Here is a 13,643-nt window from a genome sequence, read left to right as displayed (position 1 = left end):
ACGACCAGCTGACAGGAGTGTTGCGCGGTAAAGAGGCCAGACCCATCTTTCGTAGCCAGGGCGACAGGTAGAACCTGGGCACGTAGTGGTACTTGGTACCCACGTACCTGGGATCCACACACAACCTGATACAGCCACACACAAAGCTGGCCATCAGGGTATCAGGGTGAGGGCAACATTGGGGACGTTTTTGCCCCCCGTTGTCCAGGGACTTGTGGTCCGTCTGACCGGCTCCATCTTGGATCCCCAGACGAATCTGAAGACGGCTCGGGTGATTTCCGAGCTGAAGGAGTGGGGGACTGGCCACACCTGCACCAAGTACAGCAGCCCTGAGAGCACCTCACACCTGATGACCAGGTTCTTGCCCGCTATCGATAGGGAGCGCCCTCCCCACAGCCCCAGTTTCTGTTTCACCTTGGCAGTCCGCTCCTGCCAGTTCTTGTTGCACGCCTCGGCCCCTCCGAACCAGATCCCCAACACCCTCAGGTGATCAGACCTGATGGTGAAGGGGACATTGGATTGGTCGGGCCAGTTGCCAAAGAGCATGGTTTCGCTCTTCGTGCAGTTGACTCTGGCCCCTGACGCCTGCTCGAACTGTTCGCAGATGCTGATCAGCTTCCGAACTGACCTTGGATCGGAGCAGAAGACGGTGACGTTGTCCATGTACAGGGAGGTTTTGACTTGGGTCCCTCCACTGCCTGGCAGCCTCACCCCTCTTCTGCCCTCATCCCTCCTGATGGCTTCGGCAAAGGGTTCTATGCAGCACACAAACAAGACAGGGGAGAGAGGGCAGCCCTGCCTGACTCCAGACCTGATGGGGAAGCTGTCTGGTGATATAGAAGTTTTCATTCTTCACGGCAAGCAGGCATTCTTCAGGTGATTCTCTCGATAGGTTGCCACAAAGTCAAAGTCACATTTTCATACCATTAAGATCAAACATACCAATAGGTGACTCAGTACAATTTCAACATTTACAATGGCATTGTTTATTTCTTATTCTGGGTTGACATTGCCTCCATTGAATGGCATACCTACAGTGGGAGACCCATCTGAATGTTCAAACACCTCTGCTGGAACAAAGTAATTCATGCGGTTTGTCTGAAAGCTTCTGTGGACAGAGATCTCAGACATTATTGTTGTTTAGGGATGACACAAATCTCTCAACTATTGATAGATTAGCTGTTTGATGTGCTATGTAATGTTATTCTGGTCTGCAAGCTTCCTTCTGTGTACTAAAATTACAATGGTGCAAATAACTAAGCATGTTAGTATTACGGAGTATATGAATATTGCAGATATTAATTCACACAAGAGCAAGTCTTCAGTTCCTAATGTAAATTGTAAAGTTCAAGCAGTAAATTAAAGTTAAAATCACCTGTGTAAATAAACAATACTGTCTGTGGAGCACTGGTTGGCCCACAGACTGGAAGATATGGTCTGCAAGGTGAAGTGACCATGAGACATTCTCAAAAGCACATGGAAGACAATGGGATTGCAAAGCTAATTGGGCTTGCGTGAAACAAGGCAATGTGCATCGGTTTCAGCTGGATGCTCCATTTTCTTACCAATAGCAAATAATTGCTAGCAAATTAATTGGCTGCTTTTAATTACTGAAAATTAGACTAGAAGTTGTTAGATGTAACAGAATAGTCGGGTGGTAATCTGTGCTGTTAGGGAATATTCACTCAAGGAGCTAAGTGTAAAAAAGTCCGGAGTTCCCCGGATGACCAAAAAGGTGACAGCACTAAACAAAAAGGGTGCTGATGACAACTGTTGGGTTGCAATGCCGGGGAAAACAGAAAGTGATAGAAAGGTGAAGAAAATTCAAAGTACATATATGCCATCATATTCATCCCAGAGATTCATTTTCTTGCAGGCATTCTCAATCCATAATAGAATAATAACCAGAATAGAATCAATTCAAGACTGCAGCAGTGGGGGCATTCAACCTCTATGCTAAAGCATAGTAGAGAAGGACTGAGTTTGTGCGGCCGCTCTCCTCATATACTGATGGAAAGGTGTTTTCGATATTCTGAGATCTATTTGATTATTGGACTGTACTTTATATTGGTCTCCTTCAGATTTTTGGTGCTGTCTTTCTTGTGGCTGATTGGCTGGTGGATGATCTGTTAATTTCTGGTGTGTGAGAGGGGTTAGATGGAGTTTCTGATGAGATTGTAATTTCTTTTTTGTGAGTGAGGGGGATGAGGATTGCTATTGTTGCTTTTTTTTCTGTGGGGAGGGGTGGGGATTTGTTGCTATTATCACTTTTTTTCTGCGGGGAGGGGTGGGGATTTTGGGGTTTACGAGGTTTCTTTCTCTTTCTTTTTTGTGCCGATGGGGGGGGGGGGGTTAGTTGATGTCTTTTCTTTCAACAGCTCCAATACTTACTGTAAGTATTTCATGGCTATCTGGAATAGACGAATAACAGAGTTGTATTGTCCATGCATACTTTGATAATAAAATGAACCTTTGCACCTTTGAAAGAATGGGACTTATTACGAACAAAAGTGAGAACTCATTCATAGATGCTGAGGGCCCCGTAAGGCATTAAATGAGTACTTCCTCCAGGAAAGAATATGCTTCCAAAATGATCGTGAAGGAGACAGCAAAGTCACTAGAGGCTAGAAATTGGTTGTGTGAAAGTATTGGAAAGTGTTGACTGAATGTTAAATAACCAGATCTGGAGGATGATTCATTGAATCTTGAAGTGAGTACAAGGAGAAACTTTGAGGGGCACATACCATAATCTTTTAGGATGCAGGGCTGATGACTGGAATCTTACTCCCCTAGTTGACAGGATATTGAGGGAGAAGGGGAATATAGTCAAGAAGAAAAGAAATAAACCTGGTCAGGTGTCAGATCTCACAGTGGGAAAGCATTTTAGAGGTAGTGTTCACAGTTCTATCTCCTTTAACATAAGCATTGGAGAGGGATAGGAAAGGGACAAGTTAGGAAAGTGTTTAATGGAGTAACTGGAAATATGAAGCTATCAGGCAGGAACTTGAAAGCATAAATTGGGAACAGATGTTCTCAGGGAAATGTACGGCAGAAATGTGGTAAATGTTCAGGGGATATTTGAATGGCGTTCTGCATAGGTACGTTCCAATGAGACAGAGAAAGGATGGTAGGATACAGGAACCGTGGTGTACAAAGTCTAGTTAAGAGAAAAGAAAAGCTTTTGAAAGGTTCAAAAAGCTAGGTAATGATAGAGATCTAGAAGATTATAAGGCTAGCAGGAAGGAGTTTAAGAATGAAATTAGGAGAGCCAGAAGAGGCTATGAAAAAGCCCTGACGAACAGGATTAAGGAAACCCCAAGGCATTCTACAGGGATGTGAAGAGCAAGAGGATAAGGCATGAGAGAATAGAACCAATCAAATGTGAAAATCAAGTGGAAAAGTGTGTATGGAACCGGAGGAGATAGCAGAGGTACTTAGTGAGTACTTTGCTTCAGTATTCACCATGGAAAAGAATCTTGGCGATTGTAGGGATGACTAAAAAAGCTTGAGTATATAGACATTAAGAAAGAGGATATTCTGGAGCTTTTGGAAAGCATCACGTTGGATAAGTCTCTGGAACCTGATGAGATGTACCCCAGGCGACTGTGGGAGGTGAGGGAGGAGATTGCCTCTGGCAATGAGCTTTGCATCATCAATGGGGACAGGAAAGGTTCAAGAGGATTGGAGGGTTGTGGATGTGGTTCCATTATTCAAGAAAGGGAGTAGGGGTAGCCCAGGAAATTATAGACTAGTGAGTCTTACATCAGTGGTTGGTACGTTGATGGAAAGGATCCTGAGAGGCAGGATTTATGAACATTTGGAGAGGTATAATATGATTAAGAATAGTCAGCATGGCTTTGTCAAAGGCAGGTTGTGCCTTATGAGCTTGAATGAATTTTTGAGGATGTGACTAAACACATTGATGAAGGTAGAGTAGTAGATGTAGTGTATATAGATTTCAGCAAGGCATTAGATAAGGTACCCACTGCAAGGTTTATTGAGAAAGTAAGGAGGCATGGGACCAAGAATTGGCTTGCCCACAGAAGGCAAAGAGTAGTTGTAGATAGGTCATATTCTGCATGGAGGTCGCTGACCAGTGGTGTGCCTCAGGGATCTGTTCTGGGATGCCTTCTCTTCATGATTTTTATAAATGACATAGATGAGGAAGTGGAGGAATGGGTTAGTAAATTTGCTGATGACACAAAGATTGGGGGTGTTGTGGATAGTGTAGACGGCTGTCAGAGGTTACAGCAGGACATCGATAGGATGCAAAACTGGGCTGAGAAATGGCAGATGGAATTCAACCCAGATGAGTGTGAAGTGATTCATTTTGGTAGGACAAATATGATGGCAGAATATAGCATTAATGGTAAGACTCTTGGCAGTGTGTTGAATCAGAGGGATATTGGGGTCCAAGTCCACAGGACACTCAAAGCAGCTGTGCAGATTGACTCTGTGCTTCAGAAAGCATACGATGCATTAGCCTTCATGAACTGTGGGGTTGAGTTTAAGAGCCAAGAGGTAATGTTACAACTATATAGTAGCCTGGTCAGATCTGTGGTCAGTTCTGGTCACCTCACTACAGGAACGATGTGGAAACTATAGAAAGGATGCAGAGGAGATTTACAAGGATGTTGCCTGGATTGGGGAGCATGTCTTATGAGAATAGGTTGAGTGAACTCGGCCTTTTCTCCCTGGAGCGACGGAGGATGAGAGGTGACCTGATAGAGGTGTATAAGATGAGAGGCATTGATCGTGTGGATAGTCAGAGGCTTTTTCCCATGGCTGAAATGGCTAACATGAGAGGGCACAGTTTTAAGGTGCTTGGAAGTAGGTACAGAGGAGATGTCAGGGGTAAGTTTTTTACGGAGAGCGTAGCGAGTGCATGGAATGGGCTGCTGGCAACGGTGGGGAGATGGATATGATAGGGTCTTTTAAGAGACTCCTGGATAGGTACATGGAGCTTAGAAAAATAGAGGGCTATGGGTAACTGTAGGTAACTTCTAAAGTAAGTACATGTCCGGCACAACATAGTGGGCTGAAGGGCCTGTATTGTGCTGTAGGTTTTCTATGTTTCTATGTAACATATCCTCCTCGCTGACGACCGACGCTGGTACACCTCAGGGGTAAGTGCTTAACCCACTGCTCTACTCTCTATATATACATGACTGTATGGCTAGGCATAACTCAAATACCATCTATAAATTTGCAATGATATAACCACTGTTGATAGAATCTCGGGTGGTGATGAGAGGGCATACAAGAGTGAGATATGCCATCTAGTGGAGTGGTGCCGCAGCAACAACCTGGCACTCAATGTCAGCAAGACCAAAGAGCTGATTGTGGACTGAAGGGTAAGAGGAAAGAACACATACCAATCCTCACAGAGGGATCAGAAGTGGAGAGAGTGAGCAGTTTCTAGTTCCTGGGTGTCAAGATCTCTGAGGATCTAACCTGGTCCTAACATATCGATGCAGTTATAAAGAAGACAAGACAGCGGCTATACTTCATTAGGCGTTTGAAGAGATATAGCATGTCAACAAATACACTCAACAATTTCTATAGTTGTACTGTGGAGAGCATTCTGATAGGCTGCATCACTGTCTAGTATGGGGGGAGGTCTTCTGTACAGGACTGAAAGAAGCTGCAGAGGGTTGTAAATCTGATTAGCTCCATCTCGGGTACTAGCCTACAAAATACCCGGGACATCTTTAGGGAGCAGTGTCTCAGAAAGGCAGCGTCCATTATTAAGGACCCCCAGCACCCAGGATATGCCCTTTTCTCATTGTTACCATCAGGTAGGAGATACAGAAGCCTGGAGGCACACACTCAGTAATTCAGGAACAGCTTCTTTCCTTCTGCCATCTGATTCCTAAATGGACATTGAACCTGTGAACAGTACCTCACTTTTTTAAAAAATACAGGATTTCTGTGTTTTTCATGTTTTTAATCTATTCAATATACATATACTGCAATTGATTTATTTATTTATTTATTTATTTATTTATTATTATTATTATTATTATTGTTCTTTTCTTCTGTGTTATGTATTGCATTGAACTGCTGCTGCTAAGTTAACAAATTTTGTGTCATGTGCCAGTGATAATAAACCTGCTTCAAAGCTGAGGATGTGTGTGAGGTCCTAAGTGAATACTTTGAATTGGTTTTACCAAGGAGAAGGATGTAAAGGATAGTGAGATCAGGGTGGAGTGTGCTAATTTAGAACAAGTCCTTAGGCCCACCCACAATGTTGTGCCAGACCAGCAAAAAGGTAAATCAAAACCCCCCCTCAAAAGCTAATCCCTCCTACCTGCACAATGTCCATATCACTCCATCTTCCTCATATTCATGTGCATATCTAAACACCTCTTCAAAGCCTCTAATGTTTTTGCCTCTACCACCATACCAGGCAGCGCATTCCAGGCACCAACGAGTCTCTAGTTAAAAAAATTACCCCTCACATCCCCTCCCTGTCTACTCTATCAATACCTCTCACAGAGCTATGAATTTGGACCTCAATATTTTTCTGCTCAGCAACACTGTCTCCTTGCATTTGCCCTATGGACATTCAACACCTCACGTTTACCTGGGTTAAATTCCATCTGCCATTTCTCTGCCCATGTCTGCAAATGATCTATATTCTGATGTATTCTTTGCCATTCTTCTACATTCTCCGCAACTCCACCAATTGTGGTATAATCCACAAATTTACTAACCCAGCCATCTACATTTTCATCCAGGTAATTTATATACATCACAGACAGAAGTCCCAGCACAGATCTCTAATTACAGACCTCTAGCTCGAATAAGTCCCTTCATCCACTACCCTCTATCAGCAAGCCAGTTATGAATTGAAACAGCCAATTTGACGAGGACCACATGTATCTTAATCTTCTGGATTAGCCTCCCATGAGGAACTTTGTCAAATACCTTACTAAAATCCATGAAGACAACATCCACTGCCCCACCTTCATTCATCTCTCTCATCACCTTTTCAAAAAACACGGTAGACATAACTTGTCCCACAGAAATCCATGCTGGCTCTGCCTAATCAGGCCATGGATTTCCAAATGCTCATTGATCCTATCCCTAAAAATTTCCTCCAGCAATTTCCCTACAACTTATGTGAGACTCACCAGTCTAAATTTTCCAGGACTTGCTCTTGTTCCCTTCTTAAATAGAGATCCAACATTAGCCACTTGCTAGTCCTGCGGGACCTCGCCTGTAGATAGTGACGACACAAAGATACTGGTTGGGCCCCAGCAATCTTGGCTCTTGCCTCTCTCAATAACCTGGGGTAAATCCCATCAGGCCCCAAGTGCTTAACCACCTTAATACTTATTAGGAGGCCCAACACTTCCTGCACCTTGACCTCTAAATGCCCTAACGTATTAATACATTTAGCACTGATCTCCTGGTCCTCCATGCCCTGTTCGATGGTAAATACTAAAGTAAAGTTCTTACTAACTACCTCACTCACATTCTCTGCATCCAAGCATCCAACCCTCTTTTTCCTTGAGTGGTCCCACCCTCTCCCTAGTTATCCACTTGCTTTTGATATATGTACAGAATGCCTTGGATTCACTTTAATTCTACCCGCCAAGTTATTTTCATAGCCCCTCCCCAGTTTTCCTAATTCCCTTCTCTGTTCTCTTCTGGCTTCTTTGCAAACCTCGTGTGCTCCATTTGATCCTAACTTCTGAAGCTTTACCTTTTTCTTCTTGACTAAATTCATCACCTCTCTGGACATCCAAGTTTTCCTTATCTTTCCATCCCAGTCCTAGGGCTGTTTGAGATAAAGGAGATGGTGTTAGGTCTTCTAAAGGATCATTATGGTGGATATCCCAGGCCCTGATGGGCTATACCCCAGTTACTGAACGAGGCAAGAGGAGACATTCCTGGGGCCTTGACCAAAATCATCATGTCTTCTCTAGCCATTGATGATGTTCCAGAGGACCGGTAAAAAGTTTAAGTGGTTGTGAAAATGTGTTAATGTTGTCCTTTGTTCTTTGAAAAATGTGTTAAAGTCTTTTACTGTAGAAATTCACTGTTTGTTCTAAATCTTGCAGTTACTTGTGAAGGGTCTGAAGGAAACAAAGTACAAGCATGGATTTTTGTTTGTCTTGTCTGTGGTAGCATGATAATGTATGCAATTAATGTAATTTTTAATATAACCCTCAGGTTCAGCCAGCATGTGTTTGTCTAGGGCAGGCATGGGCAAACTACAGCCCGGGGGCCATATGCGGCCCGTTAAGCTTTTTAATCCGGCCTGCAGAACTTGATGAAATTATATTAATAAACCTTGTTAACGTTTTTTCCCCACAATTCTGGCGTTTTCCCAATAGATGACACACTCTATATACATTGACCTTTGTTGAGGTGCAGCGTATTACTCCACATTTGCGCTTTACTCTTTGTTCGGCTCAACCTATTTGTATGAACAGGCGTTCAGCATCATGAACATCAACAAAGCCAGTCAGTGATCCAAGTTAACTGACCAACACCTCAGATCCATCCTGAGAATCGCCACAACAAAACTAAATCCAGACTTTGATGCGCTGGCTAAAAAGGGAGACCAACAACACTGTTCCCACTGAAATTAAAAATAAGTTTCTTCATTGTGTTGTGTAAAAAATGCATTTGAAAATATTTTTTTCAATAAGCCTTACATGTTACATGTCATTTCTGTTAAGTGATGGACATGAGTAGTGCGCAGGTGCATGTACGTACTCAAAATAAAAAATGCGCTCCAGATCAAATAACGCACTCCGCATACTGGCGCGCTGTCACTGTTCTGTCCTTGTGCTGGTCGTTGTTCAGTTTTGGCACAGGGGACAATTGAATAAGAAGGAGCAGGACAAGTAGACCTGCATCTCCTACCGTTTTTGAAATAAAGACAGTCAGGAGGAGAGTGATGATGATAATATCTTGAAGGATAACAGAATTTTCAGTGCTTTAAAATAATAACTGTTACTATTAAAAAAAGCTGTATTTTATTCATTTAATTTTCAGTGTTTTAAAAGTCATTTCAATAAATAGCTAAATACCATGGGACTTCAAAGACAGATATTTTGTTGTAATGCATTTGTTCATTTTCAATTGAAATTAAAGCACATGTTTTCTACATATGCCATGATATTTTATTTTCTTTTATGAGGTGTATTACCAAAACACTCCGTCCATCTGCTCCTGGTCCAGCCCCCCTGTCAAATTTTAGAACCCTTTGTGGCCCACAAGTCAAAAAGTTTGCCCACCCCTGGTCTAGGGGAAGGCAGCCTCTGGCCCAGCCAAACTGAGAAATCTCGTTGGTGTGGATGCTGTGTGATGTGCTGCCTGGTTACAAATCCGAACCGCAAAATATCAGCACACCATATGCAATTTAACAATTGAACTTTATAAATCTTACTTTGACTATAGGGTTAGAAAATAAAAAGAAGAAAGGCCCATTTTAATGAAACAGTCTAATGTGCACGTTGGAGCCCACGGATACATCCAGTTTCCCATCGACCTTTTCCAAGTGTTGCTGACCTTCGAACCCTTGCTCCTAGTCCACCCCATCCTGCGGCCTACCAACTCTCTTTATTTGCATCTTCTCTCTTCTCTCTTCAACTGCTCCCAGACCCACAAGAAAGAACAACATGCCTTTCATTGGCTAGCATACCTTCCAAAGCCCAGTTATCTCCAGTCATAACTCAAACATTGCTGCTACAGAGAAACCATTACCTTAGCAGTGAAACCTTACAGTGCATTACATTAATTACTTAAACAAGCAAGAATGCTTAATCAAACAATATCTATACAAGATTACTTAAATATCATTGAAATATTAAATACACAACATTTCTTCCTGCTTAGCTATAAACTCCAACTCAATATAGAATGCACTTCAACTATAAACACGGTATATTATATAATACAATTGTTATATACAGGCATCCATAGCAAACCAAATATTTAAATTGTCCCATTCAAGTCTAAAGATTTAATCGCCATGGAGGATTTCTTCCTCTTCTAGGATAATGTCGTTTCTGACAAGGAGGATCACTCTGCCTGGCAGATAAGACTTGTGGCTGTGAAAACAATCTCAGGTTTTGGGTCCTCCTCCATGGTGATTGTAGGAGTTGACTGGGACTGCAAGAAGTGGTTCTGATAGTGGTAGCCACCTTTCTTTTTTTTCTTTTTCTCTTAGTTTGTGCATCGATCTTGGGATGATGCATTTAGTTCACTGGAGTATTCGCTTATTAATTCTGCTATTGCTCCCTTTATGATCTGATCTTCCTTCTTGGCATCCTCATCCACATCATCATCTGACAAATTCTCTGTTCCATATCTCCATTGACTCCTCACTTTTTGGCCTTCCATTCATCCAGCTGGTCTTTGGTCTCTGCATCTATGTTTATAAGCAGCCTTTTGTCTGTCACTTGAAGTTCATGCAATAACCTTAATGCAAGTAGAGTAGATTCTGGTTCTTTATGCTCACAGAAGCTGAATGCTTGCAACTTTCCTGAACTTCCTTGAACTCTCTTCCAGCTTAAAACTAAGCCACATTTTACAAGTAACTGCCTGATTAACATATCAGAAGCTTTCTCAGATATGTTGCCTACACATACTGTTGCAATTGACCATTGCTTTTGACACTTCCATACTTCCTCTGAGCAGCATGGTCTCTCCTTGGTCTGATATGCTTTCCAACCCGATGCACAGAGGATGGCACAAACAACTGTTTGCCCTCTGTTGGACAATGATTCATGGTGTGCAGCATGGAGACAGTTGTGGCATCATCCAGTACTTTTCACAGTTCTGTTCCAGATGGCTTCATTGCAGGGGATGTGGTATGCAAGTTGTGGATGGATCACCAATCAAGTTATAGTCGTTTCAGCCTTTCTTGCCCCCACAATGCTGGACCTTCTGATTTCTCAAATATTACTGAAATATTACATAGACACCACATTTTGGAAGAAATTGGTGATTTGTGAATATTCAAATTGGGGATTTGAAATTTGATTTTGGAGGGAGATTGGAACATTTGGGGAGTGAACTAAAATATTGCTTTTCTTAACATAGGGTATTTTCAATACACTGAGTGAGTTTTGTTTCTTTTTAGAAAGAGTTTTATAAAGTTAAAGCATAGTTACAGTGTGCCTCATAAATGCACTCAGCAGCCAGGATTCAGGTCATTTCTGTTCCCTGGAATGCAAGTGGAGAATGAGCTTGTGTCTGGTAAAATGCAGATGAGCGTTCACCATTGCTGGTCACAGAGAACAGGAGAGGACAGACTAGTCAACCCACTAACAATCTCATAACAGGAAACTTAAACAATGGCCATCACAGCCTTTATTTATGCCATGTAACAATACCATTAATCAAGGGGACCATGGACCCCAGGTTGGGAACTCTTGTGTTATCATCTTAGAGAACTTACTTTGCTGCCTTTTGAATCACTAATGACTGATATTATCTGCAAACTTACCAGATATCACGTTTGCATCGAAATTGTTAATATTGATGACAAAAAACACTGCACTGATCCCTGCAGCATAGCAGTGGACAAAGGGCTCCAATCTGAAAAATAACCATCAACTACCACCTTCTAACTCCTACACCAAGCAAATATTGTATTCCATCCCCACTGATCTCCCTCCTGGCACTTACCCTTGCAAGTCGAACAAGTGCTTCACCTGCTCCCTCACCACCACTCAAGGCCCCAAACAGCCCTTCTAGGTGAGGAAACACTTCACCTGTGAGTCTGTTGGGGTCATATACTGTGTCCAGTGCTCCCAGCGAGGCCTCTTGTAAATTGGTGAGACCTGACGTAGACTGGGAGACCGCTTCACCACACATCTATGCTCGGACCACCAGAACAAGCAGGATCTCCCAGTGGCCACCAATTTTAATTCATTCCCATTCCGATATGTTCATCCATGGCTTCCTCCATTGTCGGGATAAGGCCACACTTAGGTTGGAGGAACAACACCTTATATTCCATTTGGATACCCTCCAACCTGATGGCATGAATATCGATTTCTCAAGCTTTCAGTAATACATCCACCCACCCTTCACCATTTCCCAACCCCTTGTCCCTCTCTCATGTTATCTCCTTGCCCGCCCATCACCTCCCTCTGGAGCTCCTCTCACTCCCCTCCTTTCTTCTTTCTTCCATAGCCTTCTGTCTCTTTCACCAATCAACTTCCTAGCTCTTTGCTTCATTCCTCCCCCTCTAAATTTCATCTATCTCCTGGTGTTACTCTCTCCACTCCCCTCACCTTTCAAATCTGCTCCTCAGCATTTTTTCTCCAGTCCTACCAAAGGGTTTCAGACCGAAATGTCGACTGTACTTTTTACCACAGATGCTGCCTGGCCTGCTGAGTTCCTCCAACACTTTGTGTGTGTTGCTTGGATTTCCAATATTTACATATTTTCTCTTGTTCATTTGTATTCAATTGACTGTTTCATTAGGAATCCCTGGTCATCTCACCTTCTGGACCAGCACTACAAGTGAGACCTTGTCAAAATCCCTGCTAAAGCCCATGTAGTCAACTTCTTTCTTTCTAACAATGATAATGATACAAAGAGATCGGGATTACATTAAAAATGGTTAACGTATACAGAAACAGACTCTGAGTAACATGTGTAATCTAAGCCTCCCAGTCTTTTAGTAAATAAACATGAAAAAGATTAAAAAAAAATTTTACAAGAGAAAAAAAGTCCCCCTAAATTAAAAAAAACAAAATAAAAACAAAACAAAACAAAAGCTGGGCTGCCATGTTTCATCGGTTAAAATCATTATTTGTCATTAACTCCACTCCTCTATACACAAACCAAAAGTTACTGAGAAGGATTCGAAAAAGGTCAACTTACATCATATGAAAACGTTGAATAAATGGTCTCCAAGTTTCTTCAAATTTAACCGAAGGCCCGATAGTGCCACACCTAATTTTTTCCAAGTTTAAACATGTTATAGTTTGGAAAAACCATTGAAATCTAGTAGGGGGATTAGAATCTTTCCATTTAAATAAAAAGGATCTTCTGGCTATTAATGTAACAGATGCAATCAAACGGCAAGCTGAAGGGGATAATTGACTAGAGTCCATCGCTGGTAATCCAAAAATTGCAGTAATAGGATGAGGTTGTAAATCAGTACACAAAACTGCTGAAATAATATCAAAAATATCCTTCCAATATTTTTCCAAAAGAGGGCAAGACCAGAACATATGTGTCAAAGAAGCTACCTCAGACTTACCTCTGTCACAGACAGGATTTATATGGCAATAAAAGCAAGCTAACTTATCCTTGGACATATGGGCCCTATGAACCACCTTAAACTGTATCAAGTATGTCTAGCACACATTGAAGAAGTGTTAACTAGTTGGAGAATTTTCTCCCATTTCTTTATAAAGATACCTGAAGTTCTCTTTCCCATTCATTCTTAATTTTATCAGATGTACCTAGACGTATTTTCATAATCAGATCATAACTAGTTGCTATTAAACTCTTCTGGTAGCGGTTTAAACCTAAAATTTTTCTGTAATTCCAGTTTGATGTGATATCAGAAAAGTAGGTAAAATAATATTCAAAAAGTTTTTAATCTGTAAATATCTGGAAAAAATGTGATCTAGGCAAATTATACTTATTAGACAACTGTT

This window comes from Hypanus sabinus, chromosome 1 (assembly GCF_030144855.1).
Source record: "Hypanus sabinus isolate sHypSab1 chromosome 1, sHypSab1.hap1, whole genome shotgun sequence".
NCBI lineage: Eukaryota > Metazoa > Chordata > Chondrichthyes > Myliobatiformes > Dasyatidae > Hypanus > Hypanus sabinus.
The sequence above is the reverse complement of the archived record's forward strand: the minus strand, read 5'-3'. Positions refer to the sequence as shown.